The following is a 22928-nucleotide window of genomic DNA, read 5'->3' as shown; positions in this document are numbered from 1 at the left end:
TCTGACTTTTAATTTAAGAATAGATATAACTAGTGAGTAATTTATGAAAATATGGCAAATGATATTTGAAAACAAAGTAGTTCTAATTATGAAACAATAATAATGTATACTAGGGAGCTTTGCTAGTCAACCCCCACACACACACACTTTTCTATGTAAAATGTAGAGGTATGATGAAGTAAATCAAATCTTTTCTACGTAAAAGACACACCTGTTAAAACGCACTGATGTTCTTCCTCCCCTTTTTACTCCCATCCTTCAGCTATATCCCCCACTCATGGTTTTTTTTTTTTTTTTTCCTCTCTTTTGTTCTCCATCAGGAAGCCCAGACGACCCTGATGGAGAGCAGCCAGAGTACTGTGGACAGCCTGGCTCACCACCTGGTGGTGGTGGGCAATGTGGAGTCCCACTAGGGGCCCTGCAGCCATGACATCAGCACAACCAACATAACCCAACACTAAACCACACACGCAGAGATGGGAGGAAACCCCTGGTGCCGTAAGAAAACTAACACAACACACTAAACTACTCATGCAACACACAACACTTTTCTGGCTTTTACAGAGGTTCTATATTCATCACAAGAGTACTAATGGCGCAGATGTGGGGAAACTACAGGTGGCACCTTACCCAAACACTATGCCACTATGATCGATATCTAATCAGGAAATGACCTATATAATTATTTACCTGTGCATTTATAGTGATGTAATTGCCTCACCCACTTGTACCACATGACACACATCCCTCTTCTCCCATTGGCTGCCCCACCACATGGCATTCTCAAGGTGTAATAAATATCACCATGTAATTATTTACCTGAGTTTATATAGGTCACTTAGGAAAAGGCCTTTTGCTTCGGGTTCCATAATGCATGAGGAATATTGTTGCATCCAAAAGAGCAGGACTAAAATATTTACAAACTATACAAATATTTAAAATATTTACAAATATACAAACTATATTGGATCCCTTCATCAGCTGATATTACAACTGAACATCAAATGACGCGTGCGTGGTCATGTATTACAGAGTGAATCACACTTACAAGGTTGGTGAACATTATGGAGGAAGTTATTTCTCTTTCAATGGAAGACAACAATGTAATTATTTACCTGTGCATTTGTAGTGACATAATTGCCCCGCCCTCTTCTTCCATTAGTTCAAATAAATATCTCTAGGAGGAAGACTTTTTTTTAATGTATAGAGAGATACTATACTTTCAAATATCTTATTAATACCAATCTAAAATAAAACAAAAACACTTGTTAATTGAAATTAATTTAGTAATCTGTTTTTATTTTCTTCAACACTTGTTTTCAAATTAAAACTGAAAATCGCAACAAAAAAAAAGTTGCACTTTTATTGTAACAAATACTGCAATAAAAGTTAATCTGCAAATATTTTAACAGAGAAAGTTGTTGAATTCTAGTAATAAACAAAATAAAACCCAAGGAGCCTATGAAATATATGATGAATATATTTTCCAGAGTTGCTACCAATGGAAGGATTCTCAAATCAGACCTGTTCCTTCCCCAAAAATTTGGAAAGTACTAACATGCTTTTAAATGAGAGTGAATGCGGTGCTGTAAAATTAATTGCAACATTTTTTTGACAAATTCTTTGTTTCACTGAGGATATTTAAATTTCAAAACAAAATACAAGTACAGATACATATCATTAAAATTTTGTAAAATTACAAAAGTTAAAGTTTTTTCCTAAAAGCAAATTAATTGCACCAGAGCAGTGGCAAAACTACCATATGGTCAGGTTCCCCACTGCAAGGCAGGGGGGCTAGTTTCAGAGCCCAGATGGAAGGTTTAGATTGATTGTTAAAGAGCATGGGAACTCATTCATGAAACTTGCAGAGTTGCCCAAAAATTTTGTAGCTTTATTACTACACCAGTCATATTGTCTCACAGATTGTGTGCATATACCAAATTTAATATTTTGGTGGAAATAGCATCCTCGCAGTGTCATGGCACAAATTCAACTGAATTTACAAATAATGTTTCGAAATGCTGCACTACTTAGCACCAATAACAGCTTCATTGGAAGGTTCCTTTCAAGCTACTTTCATTTTCAATCGGTATTAGCCATATGGTTCAGGGAAGCCCTGGGATTGTTGCTAAACCAGACAAAAAAAAATAATAATAATAATAATTAAAAAAAAATAAATAAATAAATAGGATAAAATAAACAAAAATTTAATGCATAATAAGATAAAATAAAAATCAGGCTAATATCCATAACTGGATGGCCAAGGTAGGGTGTTGTTTACTTTCCAACCAGCATTTGACAACTTTACTCATATGATACTCGGTCATGTCAGAAAGTGAACATATGATTGGGAAATGGTCTCCATGATGTTTTTGTATTTTTTTTCCCAATAACTTTTCCTTCCATACTGACTGCTAACACAAGTCCATTACATAACATTCAATAGGAACTGCATACTTCCAATTTATGTAATTTAGTTTAATTGATTCACCAGCAGAGAAATGAACATGAAAACCACTATCTGCATATCTAATATCACTTCTGGACTACTCATTAAATATTATTTTAGAGCAGTCATTCTGTCTGAAAGATGTGATCCTTTTCCCACAAATCTGTTTCGGTATGGAGATATACTCAGAACAGGTTTCATGACAGGCATTCAAGCCCATTTCATTCCACATCAATCATCTCTGACCCAATGAAACAAAGCCTTTCATGTCCAATGACACTTTCCATTCTCAAGAAAGTTCAGGTGATAACAAACCTTTTTAGAATGGAATCTTCTCTGGATGTAGAAAAGTTTCTACTGCAGTTACTTTACAGCAGCTTAACATTCTACAATTCTTCCATCTTTTCATAGTTAACTGTGAAAAAAAAAAAAAAATGGAAGAGATGTGGATTTATTCATTATAGTCATATCAGCAGACTCTGTTAAAGAATGACCTTCCCCAACAATGGTAATAATTTTACTTTTTTTTCTAAGCACTGTATCCATCTGCAGTAAAATTAAGTTTAGGCAAAAGAGTGCAAATGTTCAGAACTAACTCAAGAACTCATTGAGCTCTCATAACCCTTAAAAACTCATTTTTAAGGGCTCAAAGTACGTCATTAAAAATGAGTTCTGAAATGCATACTGCAGATGACTGACCAACAGATGTGTATGTATACATCTGTTGATATGTATTTACATTACAGTATGCATTTACAGATGTATGTATACACATCTGTCGATATGCATACTGCAGGGTATCCATTTTAATCTCATCTGCGAGATTAATAATGCTAATGCTTATATCTGCTGCCATTAATTTGCATTTTGAAAAAGTGTGCAAGTCAGAATGTGCAAAGTATCAGTTGAGTATATCTTATACAGAAATTCATATATTTTCAAAGAAAGAAAGAAATTGTTGAAAAAATGTTGTTGCAATTAATTTGCACATGTGTGTAGAAAATTAAGCCTAAAAAAGGAGGGAATAAAGTAAGAAGAAAACTAAGCAATAATTAAGCCCCCTCCTCAGAGTACTTATCAATTGGTATTGTATCCAGACAGAATAAAAATTTAAGTCAGAATGAAATTTTATAACAAAGGAAACTAAAATACTTAAATGGTCTAGTAAGCCAAAGCAATCATTCCAATGGTTTGAATAAGGTGCAATGAAAGGATGAGGTGGTAGTTTTAAAAGAAGAAATGGAACTTCAATGTCTTTTATTGGCAAATTAGTTGGACGAATTCATGTGGCAGGAAAGGTTTCGTGAAAAAATGCGTACAAGCACAGAAATTTATATTGGTGGAGGCAGTCATTGTCCTTGGCCAGCTAGATCACCTAGCATTATTGATAGTAACCTTCATACTGTTGCATCTGGGATCACAGAAAACAAGTACAGGACAATGTCGAAAAAGAGTCAGGAGTTAGGGTTAAATTTGAAAGAAAAAAATCTACAATTCTGCTCAAACATGATAAGAGGGAGTATATGATGAGAGCATTGCCAATCAGTTTGGCCTTGGAGAGAATGTGCAAGGCTCATGGGGTAGAATTTTTATCAGAATGGTCAGTGCTTGTTAACAGGGGATTTGTTTCTACAGGGATGGGATACAATTAAATGCTAAGGGTGCAAGAATATTTGCTGATGCTATCAAGGCAGCGTTAAGTGGGTCAGAAAACTGCTAGCTTTGGGGGGATTCACAGACTAATAGATTAGGCATAGGTCAAAGTGATACTTGCACTACTTCTATTGGAATGGGCAGCAGCCTGGAAAGCAAGGTACTGGCGATTTCAAGGGCTACTGGAAGTCGAACGAGTAAACACATGGGTTGTGTTAGGGAAACACATGGGTTGTGTTAGGGAAACTAAGTAAACACATGGGTTGTGTTAGGGAAACTAAGAATATGAATACGTGTATGTATACTTGCATGTACACCAATGCTAGGAGTACAGTAAATAAATTTGATGAATTTGAAGTGCTGGTCAAGACATCAAAAGCGGATATTGTTGGGATATCAGAGACGTGGTGCCACACAGATATAAGCAATATAGAACTGGAATTTGGGGAGTACAATATATACAGGAAGGACAGACAGGGTAGAAGGAGTGATGCTGTTAGTTAAGAAATGTATAAAATCGAAGGAAGCGCATCCGGTTGATATGGGTGGACAGTGCAGTGTTGAGTCTGTTTGGTGTAACATAAGCACTAGGAAAACCAAGTTAAGAGTAGGAAAATGTTATAGGCCTAACGACTCTAATAAGTACAATGAACAACGGTACAGGGAAATAGAGTGGGCCAGTAAATTAGATTGATCTTATAATGGAGGATTTTAACTTCACAGATATAGATTGGAACTTGTGGATTAGTCACTGACACACCAGCAAGACTTTTGTAGACTTATTAGATGATTGTTTTCTACAGCAGCATGTTCGAGGAACAACCAGAGGGAGTAATACTCTTGATCTAATTATCAGCAGTGATTACTCATGCATTAAGAATTTGCAGATAAAGGAACCACTAGCTGACAGTGATCATAGTGTACTGATGTGGGATTTACTTTATTTTTTTTTTTTATGTAAACCCCAAACACGAGAGGTATTAGAACCTATAGTACTTAGTACCGTGCTTGGGTTGGAGGTTGAGAAGACGAAAGAAGATATTTGTTGACATTGGACTTGAACTTCTGTAGACTGTAATTTTCAGGAAATACGTATGAAGGAAGGTTGTTCCAGAAAACGGCAGTTGAATGAATAAATGAAGAAGATGAAAAGTTGGTTCTGTGAGTTTGAAGTTGGACAGCAAATGGATGTTGGCTGGTGGCGGAACGTGTTGGGACTGTTTTGAAAGAGGGAGCGGGAACTATAGAAGCCAATTCAGAAGAATAGTGCCCATGGAAGTATCTGTAGAAAAGGAATGCAGCAGAAACAGTACCTCTATGAGACAGCGAGTGGAGAGACTCTGTTAGAGATGAATCATTAATTAACATAACTGGCCTCTTCTGATTGGAATCAAGAAGCCTGAGAGAGGTTTTGGAGGGCACCAACCCAGATGTGGGAACAATATTCCATGGCAGGGCGGATTTGCAATTTATACAGAGTGAGCAGCTGTTTGGAAGAAAAGTAACGGTGAGAGCAAAAGAGAAAACCAAGTTTTTTAGATGCAGAGGAAGCAATATTTGTAATGTGCTTGTGCCAAGAGAAATTAGAAGTCAGGGTAATCCCCAAAAGAGATATCATTTTACCTAGAAATCAGAGTGTCACTAAAGATAAGCATAGGAGCCAAAGAATCCTTTTTGCAAGATATAAGACAAGACTAAGTTTTAGAAGGGTTGAAATCAACTAGGTTGTCTTTGCCCCGCTGGAGAATTACCTGAAGATCGGCATTTAAGGAATTGGTAGTAGATTTTCGAGAAGTTGAAGCTGATTGAGCAGGGAAAGGTTTCTCAAAATTTTTCTCAAAATGGAAAGTGGAATGCAATGTGCTATCATCGGCAAAACTATGGATAGGATTTCCAGTCAATGGAAGAAGGTCATTAATATACAAGAGGAAAAGAGTAGGGGAAAGAACTAACCTTGGGGGACACCAGCATTAGTGGAGAAGACAGAGAGCCATCTACCATCACCCTCAGTGAGAGATCAGAGAGAAAACTGGATAACCAATTACTAAAAACAGTTGACAAACCATAAGATGGAAGCTTGTTTAGAAGACCTTTATGCCAAACACAATCGAAAGCCTTTGAGATGTCAAGAGCAACTACTTGTGTTTCACTGAACCTTTCCACTGAATTAGTCCATAAATGGGTAACATAAGCCAGAATATCACTAGTGGATCGACACTGACGGAATACACTGGGGGATCGCTGATCAGACAGAAGGTTTCTAGGTAGTTTAAGAGTTGGCGGTTAGTTGATTTCTCCATTACTTTAGAAAGAATAGAAGTAATTGCAATGGGACGATAAATGGATGGGAGGGATTTGTCACCCTTTTTAGAAACTGGCTGGATATGAGCAAATTTCCAAGCAGAAGGAAAAACACCTTTGGAATAAGAAAGTGAAAAAAGGCGGCAAAGAATAAGAGTAAGTTCAGAAGCACAGGTTTTGAGAACAAGTGGAGAAATACCATCAGGACCTGGAGCTTTCTTAGCATCAAGATTCGTCAAAATCCTTCTGACATCCTTTTGACGGAAGACCACAGGAGGCATTGAATGGAGTGTGTTTGGAATGGTGGGAGGTGTTTTACCAAGATTATTAATATATGAGTTTGAAGAAAAATGGGAAGCTAATAGGTCAGCTTTATCCTTGGCTGAAGTGACAACAGAACCATCTGGTTTGGACAGAGGTGGGAGCAGAGATGGGCAAAGGTTGCGGCCAATAGCTTTGGCAAGAGACCAGAATGCTCGGCTACCATTAGGGCAAGAAGCAAGTTTTCTACTCTTAGCCTGTTCAAACTCTAGTTTGGACTGATTAATAACTGCTTTACAATTGTTGCAAGCTTTGGTGTAGGCAGAAAATGAAACTAAAGAATTAGAAACAAGCCAATTATGATATGAACATTCTTCTCTTGAACAGCCTTAGCACATTTATTGGAAAACCAAGGTTTAGATAAAGGACGAGATTTTAAAGTGGAGTGTGGGATAAAGTTTTCCATTCCGATCTGAGCAAATGTTGCCATCAGAAGTTTTGAAACAGTAATCCGACCAAGGAAAAGAAGAAAAGAAGTCTCGCAGGTCATCCCATTTTGCATTCTTGTAATGCCAAACAACACAAGGTTGGGAATAGCCATGAGATAAAGGCTCCATTGGAGAAGAGACAATCACCAAGTTGTGATCTGAAGTGCCTAAAGGACTGCTCACTTCGACCGTATACTTAGAAGCATTGTTTGTGAGAAAAAGATCAAGCGTGTTGGCTGTATGATTAGGATTGTCCGGTATTCTTGTAGGTAAATGAACAATCTGTGCAAGGTCATTAGTAATTGCAAAATCCTCAGCATCTCGACCAGCTGAGTCAGTGTGACTAAAAAACGGAACCCAGCTGGAATTGTGAACATTAAAATCACCAAGGAAAATTACCTCACTGTTAGGAAAGTTGGAATAGAGAAAGTCAAGTTGCAAAGAGCTCCAAATGATTAGTGGAGTTCGGAGTACAGTAGAGACAAAAGATGAATTTGACACAATGAGGCAGAGAGATTTTAAGCCAGAGAAGATCAAAGAGAGGAGATTCCAAATTGCTAAGTCTCTCACAGGGAATATGCACAAGTACCACCTTTGAGGCGAATTATTTGGGCATCTGAGATAAGCAATAGTTGAATCAACCGATAACTGAGATTCTGTCAGAAAAAGTACATGGAGTTTGGCAGACTGCAAGTGGAAATTGACTTCGTTGAGATTAGAACTGAGACCATGTATATCTGTGAAATGAATTAGGAAGTGCTTGGGAGGTTTAGATCTTTTCGCAGATAAGCTTGCTCTATTAGTTTGACAATTCATGGTGTATTCAATAGTAAGAAAAAGTGGGTGGAACATGCTGTATGAAGTAATGAAATTTTTGGATATGGCGTACACATGGTAAGAATATTCCCAGATCCTTGACATAACGTGGCCTTGACAATACTCCCTATATACACACTACTTGGACTCCCTCCAGCCAGTCACTATCTGGCAGAGTAGAGGTAGCAAGATTATACACTAGCTGATTCGGAAGCCTTCTAGAGAGTTACCAACAGGTTCGGTCTGGTGTACTAACTAGCGGCCGGCCTGCGAACACCATTTTAGAGCTGTACCCTCGAAATATAAGGAATATTTCGCCACGATGTTCATCATAACCTCAAAAGTCATCAATCATACTGCATGATGGAAGAGATAGGGACGGGTTGACTGGAACTTAGCTCTAGAGACTAAACATGGGTTCCACCACTTCAAGTCTCCAATAAGAAAAGTGGTGGTATTGCGCCGGTTGATGAGAGTCATTTACCACCTAGTACTGCCTGGTAACATAGAGGGGCAGCATTCCTCCATGTGGTGTGGGTGCCACACCTTGACCCCTGCTTATGTTGGTTCACACCTGGGTGGTCACCCACCATGTACTTGTGCATGGAGGTTATACCCAGGATTACTAACAGTCTCACCATCGTGAAGGTGCAAGTAGAGGGTTTGGGCTGTCACAGACCATCTGGACTTCGCCGAAATTGGGTCCATTTGACTTGAGTGTCACCCGAATATCAGTTTCATCAGCATTTTAGACTCCCAGCAAGTACAGCTTGTCTGGCATATCTGAGAGAATGTCTGTGACAACCTCAAGGACCACTTAAAGATGTAACTACCACCAGGGATAAGAGAAAGGGTTTTTGCTCTCGTAAAGGTGACTACAGTGATTTCAGACAGTTTTTAATTTTCTATACAATGGGACCAACTGATGATGTTACCAACATCAAATTCTAAATGGGAAGCATTCAGGGAATTAATCTTGGAAGCTACTAGTCTTTTCATACCACTAAGAAATACTGTTCAAGGTTTGGGCCAAATGAATGTCAGATGAACTAATGAGACTCGTGGCATGGAAGAAAAAATGCATCGGATGCATATAAATTATAAGGAGACACAGATGCCTATGGTAGATAAGATAGCATGTAATCAAATCACAAAGGACATTAGGCAAGTGAAGGCAGATTATGAGAAATCTTTGGCAAACAATACATAGAAAAACAATAAAGACTTCTTTACTTAGGTAAACTCTAGAACAAAGGGGATGAATCAGATTAGTCCATTTGACATCGATGGTTCGATTGTTGATGAGCCTGCTGAGGTAGCTGACAAACTGAATGAGTATTTTGCAACTACATTCACACAAGGATGTCTGTAGGGAAGTGGAAGCCAGAAGCTTATCAAACTCTGGCAGGGAGCTAAATGATTTTGTAATAACTGAGAGCAAAGTGAAGGAGAAATTGTTGAAACTGAACATAAGAAGTGCACCTGGGGTGGATGGAATCTATCCAGTTATATTAAAGGAAGCAGCAAAGGAAGTAAGCAAACTCTTAGCCATAATTATGAAAATTCTGTTGAATTTAGGGGAGGTCCTTGTGGGCTGGAGATGTGCAAATGTGTCCCCAGTTCACAAGGGGAGATCAAAGGGTGATTACAGACTTGTTGGTCTAACTTCTATACTGCAGAAAATAATGGGGTCACTGGTAAGGAAGTGATGCAGGATCACCTAGACAAGACTGCAGTTATAGTTCAGAAACAGCATGGGTTTGTTAAGGGGAAGTCTTGTCTGACAAATTTGACTGGATACTATAATGTGGTTGCAAAGGAACTGGATGCAAAGAATAATTTTGATATCATATACTTGGACTTGAGGAAAGCTTTTGATACTGTAGCACATGGAAGACAACTACATAAATTGGAGCTCTATGCAAGTTGCTACAATGGATAAAACGATGGTCGAGTGGGAGAAGACAGAGAGGTGGTTATCAATGGACACTGCACTTCTTGGACTAATGTTATTAGTGGAATCCTCCAGGGTTCGGTTTTGGGCCCATTGTTGTTTTTTGGTATTTATCAATGATATCAATGAAGGTATATCAGGCTTAATGTCCAAGTTTGCAGGGTTGTGAATGACAGTAATGATAGTATGCTTCCGCAACAGGATCTGGAAAAGTTGAGCAGATGGGCTGAGAGGTGGCAACTGAAGTTTAACACTGACAAAAGTAAATTACTGCATATGGTTGTTGTTATTTGGTTTTTAGAAGCATTAGCAACTAAAGCCATATTGCTCCAGGGATATGCGGTGGTCATTCCCTGACCTTTCCGCATCCTCCGTATTTGGTGGTCACAGGCTCGAACCCCGGTCTAATCAAGAATCGTGTGCTACGCACTGCTACTCCTGCCCACCTGGCTATGGAGGCACCTACTGCATATGGGTAGCAATAACCCTCAGAGTAACGTATCCCAACTGGGTGGTACTGCACTCAGGGTAGTGGAGAATGAAAAGGACCTGGAGGGTAATTGTCAGTCAGATATGAAGTTTTCTGAGTAGTGAAAAAAGGCTGCAAGAGTGGCCCATGGTGTCTTCTCAATGATATACAGGAATATTGCTAGCAGAGATAAGGGGGTGGGGCATTTAGGGGTATATGGCAATAGTGAGGCCACATCTTGAGTTCTGTATACAGGTCTGGAGGCTTCATTTTAGGAAAGATGTAAAGCTGCTGGAACGAGTACAGAGAAGGGCAACGAGATTGCTGAGGGGAATGAAAGGATCCTCTTACCACGAAAGCTTACATTCTGAAAATTACAGCTCACGGAGACTAGGCACCTACGAGGTGATTTAATTGAGGTGTATAAGGCCTTGAATGGATTGAGCAAGCTCAATGCTAATGGGATTCTTCCTCTTGCTCAGATTACTCACCTGAGGGGACATAAATTCAAATTGAGGAAAGATAATTGTAGAATAGATGTTCAGAAATTCGCCTTTATCCAGCGGGTTGATAGTTGGAACAAACTTCCATCTGTTGTAGTGGCCATCAGCAACTTAAATAAGTTCAAGGCAGAATTTTTTTTTTTTTTTTTTTTTTGGTTTTTAGGAGCAAGGCATAACTAGACCACCATTTGGAGTGAATGGATAGGTGAAATGGGAAGGGGTTTTTTTTTTTTTTTTGGCTGATGTTATATAAGCTTGCTTTTTTGCATCATATGCCTCTACTAATGCTAACTGCATGCAAGTACCGGTCAGGTTATCCACCACTATCTTTGTCAACTATTTGGAGAACAGCATGATATCTGATATATACCAATGCTGGTTAAATTCAGGTTACTTGTTTTTCTTCTCCCACTTTTTTAATAAAAATCTATAGTTCTACCCCAGTTGTTTTTGAAAGATTTATTATTTGTTTTCACAGAGCAAAGATGATTGTACAAAACCAGATATTCTCTCCAGATGGCTGTCATACTATGGGAAGCAAGATGTGTAGCTTCAAATTTCGCAAGATGTGTAGCTTCAAATTTCACATGCTGTGAAGCATGCCAAATTTTATAAGCATCAGACAAATAAGAAATAACAAAAAAATTCCCACATCACCGACAGTCCTTCCCCTCCAATAATTTGTCTAGCTATTCCTTGAATTTATTCAAACTACCCACTTGCACAACAACAGACAGAAATTTATTTGAATCAACCACCCACTAACTAAAGGCAAACTTCTGCACATCTATCCTGCAACCATCCTGCCTCAATTTGAATTTATGCCTCCTCATGTGTGTGTGTAGTCTGAGCAAGGGGAAGAATGCCCATCGGTTGAGTTTGCTCAATCCGTTCAAAGCCTTAAATACATCACCTTACAGGTGCCTAATCTCCAGACAGTGCAGTTAACAGAACTGAAGCCTTTATTCATAAGATCACCCTTTTGTTCCCTTCACCAATTTAATTGCCCTTCTTTGCACTCACATTCAGGCAGATCTACATCTTTCCTAAAATGAGGTCTTCAGACTTGTATGCAGTACTCAAGATGCAGCTTAACCATGTTAAATTTTTTAATAATTATTTATATACATAATAAGAATTATATGCATGCATACGTAAAATTTTGTACACAACAGTTTTTTAAACTGGAAAATGGTACACATTTTTGCAAGTTTCAGCAGAATTAACATTTTTTTTTTTAATAAAAGTGCAAAACATAGCATGTTTTAAAAGTTTTAATTTTCTATTAAAACTTAAAAAGTACATATCATAAAATTATTGCATCCATTAGGAAAAGATGAAATATTGGCACTGTTTAAACAGAATTCAAAAACTCAAAACATTTTTAAAAAATTAAGGAGAAAGTTTGGTACCTGCCACTATTTTGCTACAATTTGAGCACAACACCTGCTGGGTTAAGCATACGATGGTATGCAATGTACAGTCTAAAGAGTATTAACTCTTTTATTAATTTATTAGCATAAATTTTACACTGAATATTTTGGACTATTTCATTGATGTTTTAGCCATTTAAATTTTATCTGTCCTTCATTTATAAAAAATATTAACTTTATTTAAGTACTCATTTTCTAAAATCTTGAATTGCAAAACCAAATACTGTTACTATTTACACTAATTGTTTTTGTCTGATACTTGTATCTGATATGAGATAGATTTTTCAACAAAGTTCACGCTCAGCAGCAAAAGAAAGCTATAACTGCATAATGACTTTATGGATTTTAATAAGTATTAAAACAGAAGTATATAATTAAGACTGTGTGTTGGTTTTCCTTTTTTTTCCCCTTAATTAAAAACTTTAAATACTGGTTAAAGACATTTTACAAATAAAAGTTACAGAAGTAAAGTAAGGCAACAGAAATAAAGTGAAAATAAACATGCATTTTTATATTTTTAATGCATATTCTTTCCCATTAATTATATAATTTTTTTTTTTAGTGTAAAGTTTATTATTAATTTTAAAAAGTAGACACGGTTTTAACAAGTAACAAGATTTAAACTTACAAAATATTTATATAATCAGAATTTCCTGTTTATCACAAATGGGTATCCCATTTATTTCATATTATAGAAATTTGTTTTATTATAGATTTATAGCAATTGCATTGTATTAAGTAACTAAAAAATAAAAATTAATAATAATAAAATTATAAAATCTTTCTTGAAAAATGTGCATGAAAAGATTCTAATTTGTTTTAACAAAAAAAACAATGTCACAACAGTTAATAGCAGGTGTGTTCCATGATGCACTAACTAGCAGTGATCTACAAGTATCAACTTTTATATCTTTCTTGCATAAAAAGCACAGTTATTACAAAGCAACTCTTGACTTTCTGGTTCATCTAAATACAAGGCAGACAACTGTTGTTTTTTTACATTACAAACTTCCCTGGAAGTCTAATACTGAATATTAGTGTTAAGTTATTTTTTTTTCAAAATCTGCAAGCTTATGCAGCATTAGTCAAAAAAAAAAAAAAAAAAAACTTCCCATTTCACCCCTCCATTCATTCCAAATATCTGTCCAGCTCACCATTAAATTTATTTAGGCTATCAACTTCCACAACAAAAGATGGAACCCTGTTCCACCAATCAACTACCTGCTGGCTAAAGGCAAATTTCCGCACATCTATTCTACAACTGTCTTTCCTCAATTTGAATCTGTGCCTCCTCAGGTTCTTAATCTGAGCAACAGTAAAATCCCATCAGCATTCAGCTTGCTCAAGCAATTCAAGGCCTTATACACCTCACAGATGCCTACTCTCCAGGCGCTGCAATTTGCAGAACTTAAGCCTTTGTTCCCCTCACCAATCTTGTTGCCCTTCTTTGCACTCGTTCTAGCAACTCTACATCCTTCCTAAATTGAGGCCTCCAGACCTGTAAACAGTAATCTAGGTGTGGCCTGACCACAGCCTTCTATAACAGGATAATCACCTCTCTGTCCCTGCTAGCAAAATTCCTATATATCATTGACAAGACATCATGACCTGCCCTGGCAGCCCATCTGCACTGCTCAGCAAACTTCATATTCGACTGTACAATTACCCCCAGGTCCCTTTCACTTTCCACAGTGTAGTACCACACAGTTGTACTTTTCTCTTGAGTTATTACTACCCATATGCAGTACTTTGCATTTGTCAATATTAAACTTCAGTTTCCACTTCTCAGCCCATTTGCCCAACTTATCTAGATCCAGTTGGAGTAGCATACTGTCTTTACTGTCATTAACAACCCTGCCAACCTTTGTATCATCTGCAAAATTGGACATTAAACCTGATATACCTTCAACAATATCACTAATAAATATACAAAGCAACAAAGGACCCAACATCAAACCCTGGGGTTTGATGCTGGGTCCTCCACTAATAACATTTGTCCACGAAGAGCAGTGTCCATTGATTACCACTCTGTCGTCTCATACTCAACCATCCCTTTATCCATTGTAGCAACATACCCTTAATGCCATATCTCTCCAATTTGTACAGCAGTCTTCCATGTGCAACAGTATCAAGAGCTTTTCTGAAATCCCAGTATATGATATCAAAATTATTTTTTGCATCCAGTTCCTTTGTGACCACATCATAGTATCCAATCAAATTGGTCAGACAACACCTCCCTTTAACAAACCCGTGCTGTGTCTTAACTATTACTGCAGTCTTCTCTAGATGGTCCTGCAATGCTTCTTTAAACAGTGATTCCATTATTTTCCCCGAAACACAAGTTAAACTAATAGGTCTATAGTTACTTGTGTCACCTTTTGAACTCCCTGTGTGAATTGGTGATACATTTGAACACCTCCAGTCCATGGGGACCTCCCCTGAGTCGAAGTAAGAAAACCCTTATGGCTAAGGGTTTTCTTACTTCCTTTGCTGTCTCTTTTAATATAACTGGATAGATCCCATCCACCCCAGGTGCCTTTTTTTTATATTTAACTTCAACAATTTCTCCTCCACTCTGCTCTCAGTTATTACAAAATCACTTAGCTCTCTGTTAGTTTGATAAACTTCTGACAATCCCCTCATTGAATAACTCCTCATGTGTGAATATAGATGCAAAATACTCATTCAGTTTATCAGCTACCTGAGCATAATCATCAGTAGTCAACCCATCTATGTTAAGTAGTCCAATCTGATTCATCCCTTTCCTTCTAGAGTTTACATTAAGTAAAGAACTCTTTGTTGTTTTTGTTTGTCTCCTTTGCCAAAGCTTTCTCGTAATCTGCCTTCGCCTGCCTAACCGCCTTTGTGATGTGATCACAGACTAGTTTATGTGTGCCATAGGCTTCCGTGTCACCTGATACTTTATATGCACCCCATATATTTTTCTTCTCTGCCATGAGCCTCATCAGTTCATGTAACATCCATTTAGGATGTTACATATATTTTCCTTTTCTGCCACGAGCCTCATTAGTTCATGTGACATCCATTTAGGCCTGAACATTGAACAGTATTTCTTAGTTGGAATGAAAAACATAGTAGCCTCCAAAATTAAGTTCCTGAAGGCTTCCCATTTTGAATTCAACATTGGTAACATAATCAGTTGATCCCATTGTACAGAATTTAAAAACTGTCTGAGACCACTGTAGTCACTTTTATAAAAACAAAAACCCTTCCCTTTACCCTTGATGGTAGTTACATCTTTAAGTAAATCCTACATCAGTATAATGTGATCACTGTCACCTAGTGGTTCCTTTATCTGAAAATTCTTAATGCATGAATAATCACTGCTGATAATCAGATCAAGAGTATTACTCCCTCTGGTTGCCTCTCAAACATGTTGCAGTAGAAAACAGTCATCCAATAAACAATGAAAGTCTTGCTAGTGTGCAAGTAACCAACCCACAATTTCCACTTGACATCTGGAAAGTTAAAATCCCCCATTAAAATCCCTGCTAGCAAAATATCATTGATAAGACTCCATGACCTGCCCTGGCAGCCCATCTGCACTTCTAGAAGCATCATTTGAACTACTGTTTCTGTTTTAATATCAAGCCCCATCATTAACTTAAATAATTTATGCACTGTCTTCCAGCAAAAGTAAGACTTCACACCTTCATTGTTTTCATTTCCAAAAGAATTTTATCTTGATTAGCTTTTGCATAGTCTAAGCAAGCAAGATGATGCATGATATCATTCATGTCAGTCACCAGAAAATAGCTTATTCCTGTAGCCAACAACAAAAGCACACTGATTAATCTAATCATTCTGTTTTTTTTTACTATTCTAAACTTGTGAAAAGGATGGATATTTTTAAATTAGCAAGAATTATATTAAAAATTGATAAGAATAAGAATTAGAAAGTCTGCTATCATTAGTAATCAACCTTCAGTTATAGATGAATTGTCAAACATTCAACTATTCTTATATAAACAGGGCTTCCCACAGGACAAAAAGTAAATACGCTTTGTCCATACATACATACACACACACTAATATATATATATATATATATATATATATATACACACACAATTGAGAAGGCGACAATACTGTATTATGCATACAACTATATAACGTAATAGACTTTGTATGGCTTTGCTGTATTTAAATAAACAAAACTAAAACTGAAATAAAATACAATATAATAATAAAAGAAGGATTACGAACATTTAACTGTATACAGTAAATTTAATGGAATTATTTAATGATTTATTGTCGATTTATATTAAGTAAGGGATCTAAACAAAGTCTAGCTCGCTCTGTAAATTCGAGATGAGAAACTCAAAATAAAAACGCTGAATCAAAGAAAATTAGCTTTAGCGTTGGCAAAGGCACGTGATGCAAGAAAGCAAGCTTATATAGCATCAGCCAAAAAAAACCCCTTATTTCACCCATTCACTCACTCCAAATGCTTGTCAAGTTCTGCCTTGAATCTATTTAAGCTATCAACTTCTACAACAACGGATGGAAGTTTATTCCAGCAATTAACCACACACTGGCCAAAGGCAAACTTGCGCACATCTATCCTACAACCATCTTTCCTCAACTTGAATTTATGTCCTCTCAGGCAATTATTCTGAGCAAGAGGAAGATTCCCATCCGCATTGGGCATACTCAAACCATTTAAGGCTTTATACACCTCAATCAGATCACCTCGCAGGTGCCTAGTCTCCAGCACTGTAATTTGCAAAATTTAAGCCTTTCTTCGTAAAAGCAACCCTTTGTTCCATTCACTAATCTTGTTGCCCTTCTCTGTACTCGTTCCAACATCTCTACATCCTTCTTAAAATGAGGCCTCCAGACCTGTATACAGTACTCAAGGTGTGGCGAGACCATTGCCTTACACAAGGGGATAATCACCTCCTTATCCCTGCTAGAAAAATTCATATATATCTTTGACAAGACAACATTAGCTACTCTTGCAGACTGTCTGCACTGCTCAGAAAACTTCATATCTGCCTGCACAATTACCCCCAGGTCCTTTTCAATCTCTACCACTATCAGTGTGGTACCACAGAGTTGATACATTTCTCTGGGATTACTGCTTCCCATATGTAATAATATACATTTGTCAATGTTAAACTACATTTGCCACCTCTCAGCCCATCTGCTCAACGTTTCTAGATCCTGTTACAGAAGTGTACTGTCATTAGTGTCATCATCAACCCTGCCAACCTTCATATTGTCTGCAAACTTGGGCATTAAGCTTGATATACCATCATCAATATCATTTATAAATACAAAAACAACAATGGACCCAATACTGAACCCTGAGAGACTCCACTAATAACATTAGTCCACGATGAGCAGTGTCCATTGATTACCACTCTCTGTCTTCTCCCATTCAACCATCCCTTTATCCACAGCAGCAATTTGCCTCTAATGCCACACTGTTCCAATTTGTGCAGCAGTCTTCCATGTGCAACAGTATCAAAGGGTTTTCTAAGATCCAAATATATGATATCAAAGTTATGTTTTGCATCCAGTTCCTTTGTGACTACATCATAGTATCCAATCAAATTAGTCAGACAAGACTTCACCTTAACAAACCCATGCTGTGTCCGAGCTATAACTGAAGTCATGTCTAGATGATCTTGCAATGCTTCTTTAACCAGTGCCTCCATTAATTTCCCTGGAACAGAGGTTAAACTAACAGGTCTGTAATTATCTGTCTCCCTTTGATCCTGTTTTTTTTGGTAGTTGTTGGCGCATCGGCTTCTGTGGCCATAATGCACCTCCCAAAGTTTTTGCAGTACTTTGATCCAAGCCCGAGGCGGGATTCAAACCCGTGACCTTCCCTGAGTGCAGGGAAGCTCTCATAATTATGGCTAAGGGTTTGCTTACTTCCTTTGCAGCCTCCTTTAATATAACTGGATAGATTCCATCCACCCCAGGTGCCCTTTCTTGTGTTTATCTTCAACAATTTCTCCTCCACTTTACTCTCAGTTCTTACAGAACTGAGAGTAAAGTGGAGTAAAGATTATCTAGCTTACTGTCAGAGTTGAATACACCTCTGGCATTCCCCTCCCCCTAAATAACTCATATGTGAATGTCGATGCAAAATATTCATTTAGTTTGTTAGCTACCTGAGCGGGATCATTAACAGTTGAACCATCGATATCAAGTGGACTAATCTGATTCATCCTCTTCCTTCTAGAGTTTACATAAATAACTCTTTGCCGTTTTTCTTTGAATCCTTGGGCAAAGATTTCTCGTAATCTGCCTCACCTCCTTTGTAACTTGGTTACAGACGAGCTTATATCTATCATAGGCTTCTGTGTCACATGTTAATTTATATCTATCCCATGACTCTCATCAACCGGTGCAATACCACCACTTTGCTTATTGGAGGTTTGAAGTGGTGAAACCCATGTTTCGTCTCTAGAGCAAAGCATCCGGCATCCCCCTGCCATACTTCTCCTTCAACCCATGCACGGTACTAAGTAGTATAGGTTTTGATACCTTTCATGTTTGAGGTTTTCATAAAAAAAAAAAAAAAAAAAATGACATCCGTTTAGGACTAAATCTTGAACAATATTTCTTTGTTGGTATGAAATGCCTAGTAGCTTCCAAGATTAATTCTTTGAATGCTTCACATTTTGAATTTGCTGTTGGTAACATCATGTTGGTTCCACCGTATAGAATTTAAATACTGTCTCAGACCACCGTAGTAACCTTTACGAAAGCAAAAACCCTTCCCTTTACCCTTGATGGTAGTTACCTCTGAGTAAATCCCACTTCAGCACACTGTGATTAGTGCGACCTAGTGGTTCCTTTATTTGCAGATTCTTGATGCATAAAGAATCACTACTGATAATCAGATCAAGAGTATTACTCCCTCTAGTTGCCTCTCGAACATGCTGCTGTAGAAAACAATCATCCAATAAATCCACAAAAGCCTTGCTAGTGTATAAGTGACCAACCAACCCACAAATTCCAGTCAGTATCTGGGAAATTAAAATCCCCCATTATAAGACACTAATTTACTGGTCCACTATTTCTCTGCACAACTGCTCATTATACTCATCAGATTCATTAGGCCTATAACACACACCTACTCTCATTTTTCCTTTCCCAGTGCTTGTCACGCCAAACAGACTCAACACTGCATTGTCCACCTACATCAATTGGATGCACTTCCTTAGATTTTGTGTTTCTTAACTAACAGAATAACCCCTCCTCCCTTCCTGTCCTGTCTATCCTTTCTATACACATTGTACAGAAAGGATTGGGTTTGTTAAGGGGAAGTCTTGTCTGACTAATTTGTGTTACACCATGTCTCTGATATCCCAACAATATATTTTCTTTTGATGTCTTGACTAGCACTTCAGGCTCATCAAATTTATTAACTATACTCCTAGCATTGGTGTACATGCAAGTATACATGCACCTGTTCCTACTCTTGGTTACCCTAACACAGCCCATGTATTTACTTGTTCCATTGACTCCCAGCAGTCCAGGAAATTCCCATTGTCTTGCTTTCCAGGCTGCTGCTCAATTGCATTTCAAATGAAGTAGTGCAAGAATCACTTTTACCTATGCCAGCGGCTACTGTTAATCTATTAGTCCGTGTATCCCCCCAAGCTAGCAGTTTTCCGACCCACCTAACTCTGCCTCGATAGTATCAGAAAATATTCTTGCACCCTTTCCCTTTAAGTGTATCCCATCCCTGTAGAAGCAGTCTCTCTCCTGTTAACAAGCACAGACCAGGCCTGAGAAAAATTCTACCCCGTGAGCCTTGCACAATCTCTACAGGGCCGAATTAATCGACAAGGCTCTATCATATACTCCCTCCTATCGTGTCTTGGCAGAATTGCAAACACTTTCAAATTCAACCCTAACTCACGGCTTTTTTTCAGCATTGTCTTGTACTTGCTAAGTAATTCTGCCGGTCTCCTACTCTTAATAACATTAGTGCCAACCTGTACAACAATATCACCCTTTGTGCCCTACAACGTCATCAACTTTTGCCCCTAACAGACATACCCTGGTCCTGTTCCATCTATCCTTTTTGCACAATGTTCCCCATTTCCCTGACAATAGGATCACCTACAACAACTAATTCCTTTTGGACCAGCACATTCTGCCTTGGGGGTTGCCACTATGTTGCATGATGTTCAAGTGCAACCTCTGGCATTGATGTGGGCAGCTGAGAGCTTGATGGGCCTCTCAATTTAAATCCTTCGAGGGCATCCACCCTGTCCTTCAAGCTCTCATATAAGTCCATAACAATACGAAGTTGGCACCCGATTTCCTCGTACTCCTTACATCGTGCATACACAAAGACATTCCCCTTGGCAATATCATGTCCCGTTCCTGATTGCTCCACAAACATCAAACAAGCAGTGCATTTCAATAGACTGTGATTCAGAGGACAACTGTCCCCCTCAGTTCTCCCCTGAGCCACAGCACTTCCACTAGTTTGAGCCTTTTGCTTTGCTGGTCTGGTCTGAGTCATGATTTCTATTCAAGTTCAATAAAATTCCAATACAAAATATAACCCTAATCCTATATCCCAATGCAGTTATAACACTATATATATACACAGTATATGTATTTCGGCATTCAATATTATCTCCGAGTTACGTTATATGACTTTCTTATCCCCTGTCAACTTATATGTATTAATTTATGACGTTACGTTTGTAATACATATAAGTTGACAGGGGATAAGAAATTAATTCTATTCATTTAATTAGTACCTATTTATTTACAAAGGATAAATCTTTATATAATAAATGCACGAGTTTCGAGTTCATTCGCGTCCATGTGTGTACAAATAGGCTAAATATATTTCAGTCCATGCATGCATTTACTAACATAAGGATACTCGTGTATCCAAAACATCTGTAAAATGGAGAAATTAAATTTCTGGATCTGCATTTCCTGTAACTATAGTCCAAAGTACTCAATAAAACCAGAATTTCTGTAGCTTGCATCTAACCTTTTTTCATTCGGAAAAATAACACGCAAGTCAAGAGCAGTCGAATTACGGTGAAGCCAAACCAAGACTTATACTTCCATGACTCGGCATTCAGCATGTTCAATTCATGCTCACGGCACGATCTCTATCTCATTAATCAGTACGCACCATAGAAACTCAAAAATTTGAAAACACTAAAGTTTATAATATGTATGTGTATATACATAAACGAATAGAACAGCTGTCTTTGTGTACGCTCTAGCAACGCCACCAAGCCAAATTGGTATAGCAAGCATCTCATAAAGATAATATTCCTAACACCTAGCGGTTGGTTTGGTAATGATGTGGTCGTCTTTTCCGTGAAGAAATATTCAGACGAAAACTACATTAATCGACAAAATTAAAAGCAAACGTAGGGTTCTTATTGGACCGATTGTTGTTTTGTATATTTATCAATGATATTGATGAAGTTATAAAAGGCTTAATGTCCAAGTTTGCAGAGGATACAAAAGTTAGTAGGGTTGTTAATAAGAGTAAAGACAGTATGCTACTGCAACAGGATCTAAAAAGTCGGGCAGATAGGGCTGAGAAGTGTCAACAGAAGTTTCACATCGACAAATGCAAAGTACAGCATACGGGTAGCAGTAACCCTAGAGAAACGTCCCAACTCTGTGGTACTAATCTCAGGGTGGTAGAGAATGAAAAAGACCTAGGGATAATGGTGCAGTGAGATATGACGTTTTCTGAGCAGTGCAAACAGGCTAGAACAGGTAATGGGGTCTAGTCAATGATAAAAAGAATAATTTTGCTGGCAGACACAAGGAGGTCATTATCCGTTTGAATAAAGCAATGGTCAGGTCACGACTTGAGTACTGCGTATAGGTCTGGAGTCGGCCTTAATTTACGAAGGATGCTCAGTTGTTAGCCCTAGTACAGAGAAAGGGAACAAGTTTAGCGAAGGAAACGAAGGGATCTTCTATCAAGAAAGGCTTAAGTTTTGCAAATTGCTGCGTCTGGAAACTAGATATTCTGATTGAGAAGTATAAGGCCTTGAATGGTTTGAGTAGATTCAATGCTGATGGGTTCTTCTACTTGCTCAGATTACAAACCTGAGTGGGCATAGATTTAAATTCAGAAAAGAGAGTTGTAGAACAGATGTATGGAAATTTGCCTTTAGCCAGCAATTGATTTCTGGAACAAATTTCCATCTGTCGTTGGGGAAGTTGATAGCTCAAATAAATTTAAGGCAAAACTGGATAAACTTTTAGTCCTGTTTGACAACACCAAATTTTGTCCTGTTTCATTACAAGCTCGACGAGCTACACCACGTGTTAAAATTAGCATTGGTCGAGGAATATGATGTAAGAAAGTAAGATTATATAGCATCGGCTGAAAATAAAATCCCATTTCACACATCCAACTGCTGTATAAGCTTACTTTCTTACATCATATACCTCTGCTAATGTTAACACGTGGTGTAGTTCGTCGAGCTTGCAATGAAACAGGACAAAATTTGGTGTGATGGTGTACCATAGAACAACGATGAAATTTGGAGACAGCGAGAAACTTCGGACAGATATAAGGGACATTTATAGGAGTTGCATAAGAATTACAAAAA

The 22928-nt window shown here is 37.8% G+C and overlaps 1 protein-coding gene across 7 annotated transcripts in view; it reads right to left on the bottom strand.

The window, feature by feature from the left end:
• LOC150085990 (protein GUCD1) overlaps positions 1 to 21574 on the bottom strand; it is a 272649-nt gene extending 251075 nt beyond the window's left edge. For all 7 annotated transcript variants that reach the window (XR_016546950.1, XR_016546949.1, XR_016546948.1 and 4 more), the window contains exon 1: positions 21332 to 21574. The gene's annotated coding sequence lies outside the window, so the exon portion shown is untranslated. The remainder of the gene's footprint in view (positions 1 to 21331) is intronic.
• Between the last annotated feature and the right edge of the window lie 1354 nt (positions 21575 to 22928).

Source organism: Mastigoproctus giganteus, chromosome 5 (assembly GCF_048544385.1).
Source record: "Mastigoproctus giganteus isolate SK-2022 chromosome 5, ASM4854438v1, whole genome shotgun sequence".
NCBI lineage: Eukaryota > Metazoa > Arthropoda > Arachnida > Uropygi > Thelyphonidae > Mastigoproctus > Mastigoproctus giganteus.
This window is presented reverse-complemented; position numbering and strand designations above follow the sequence as displayed.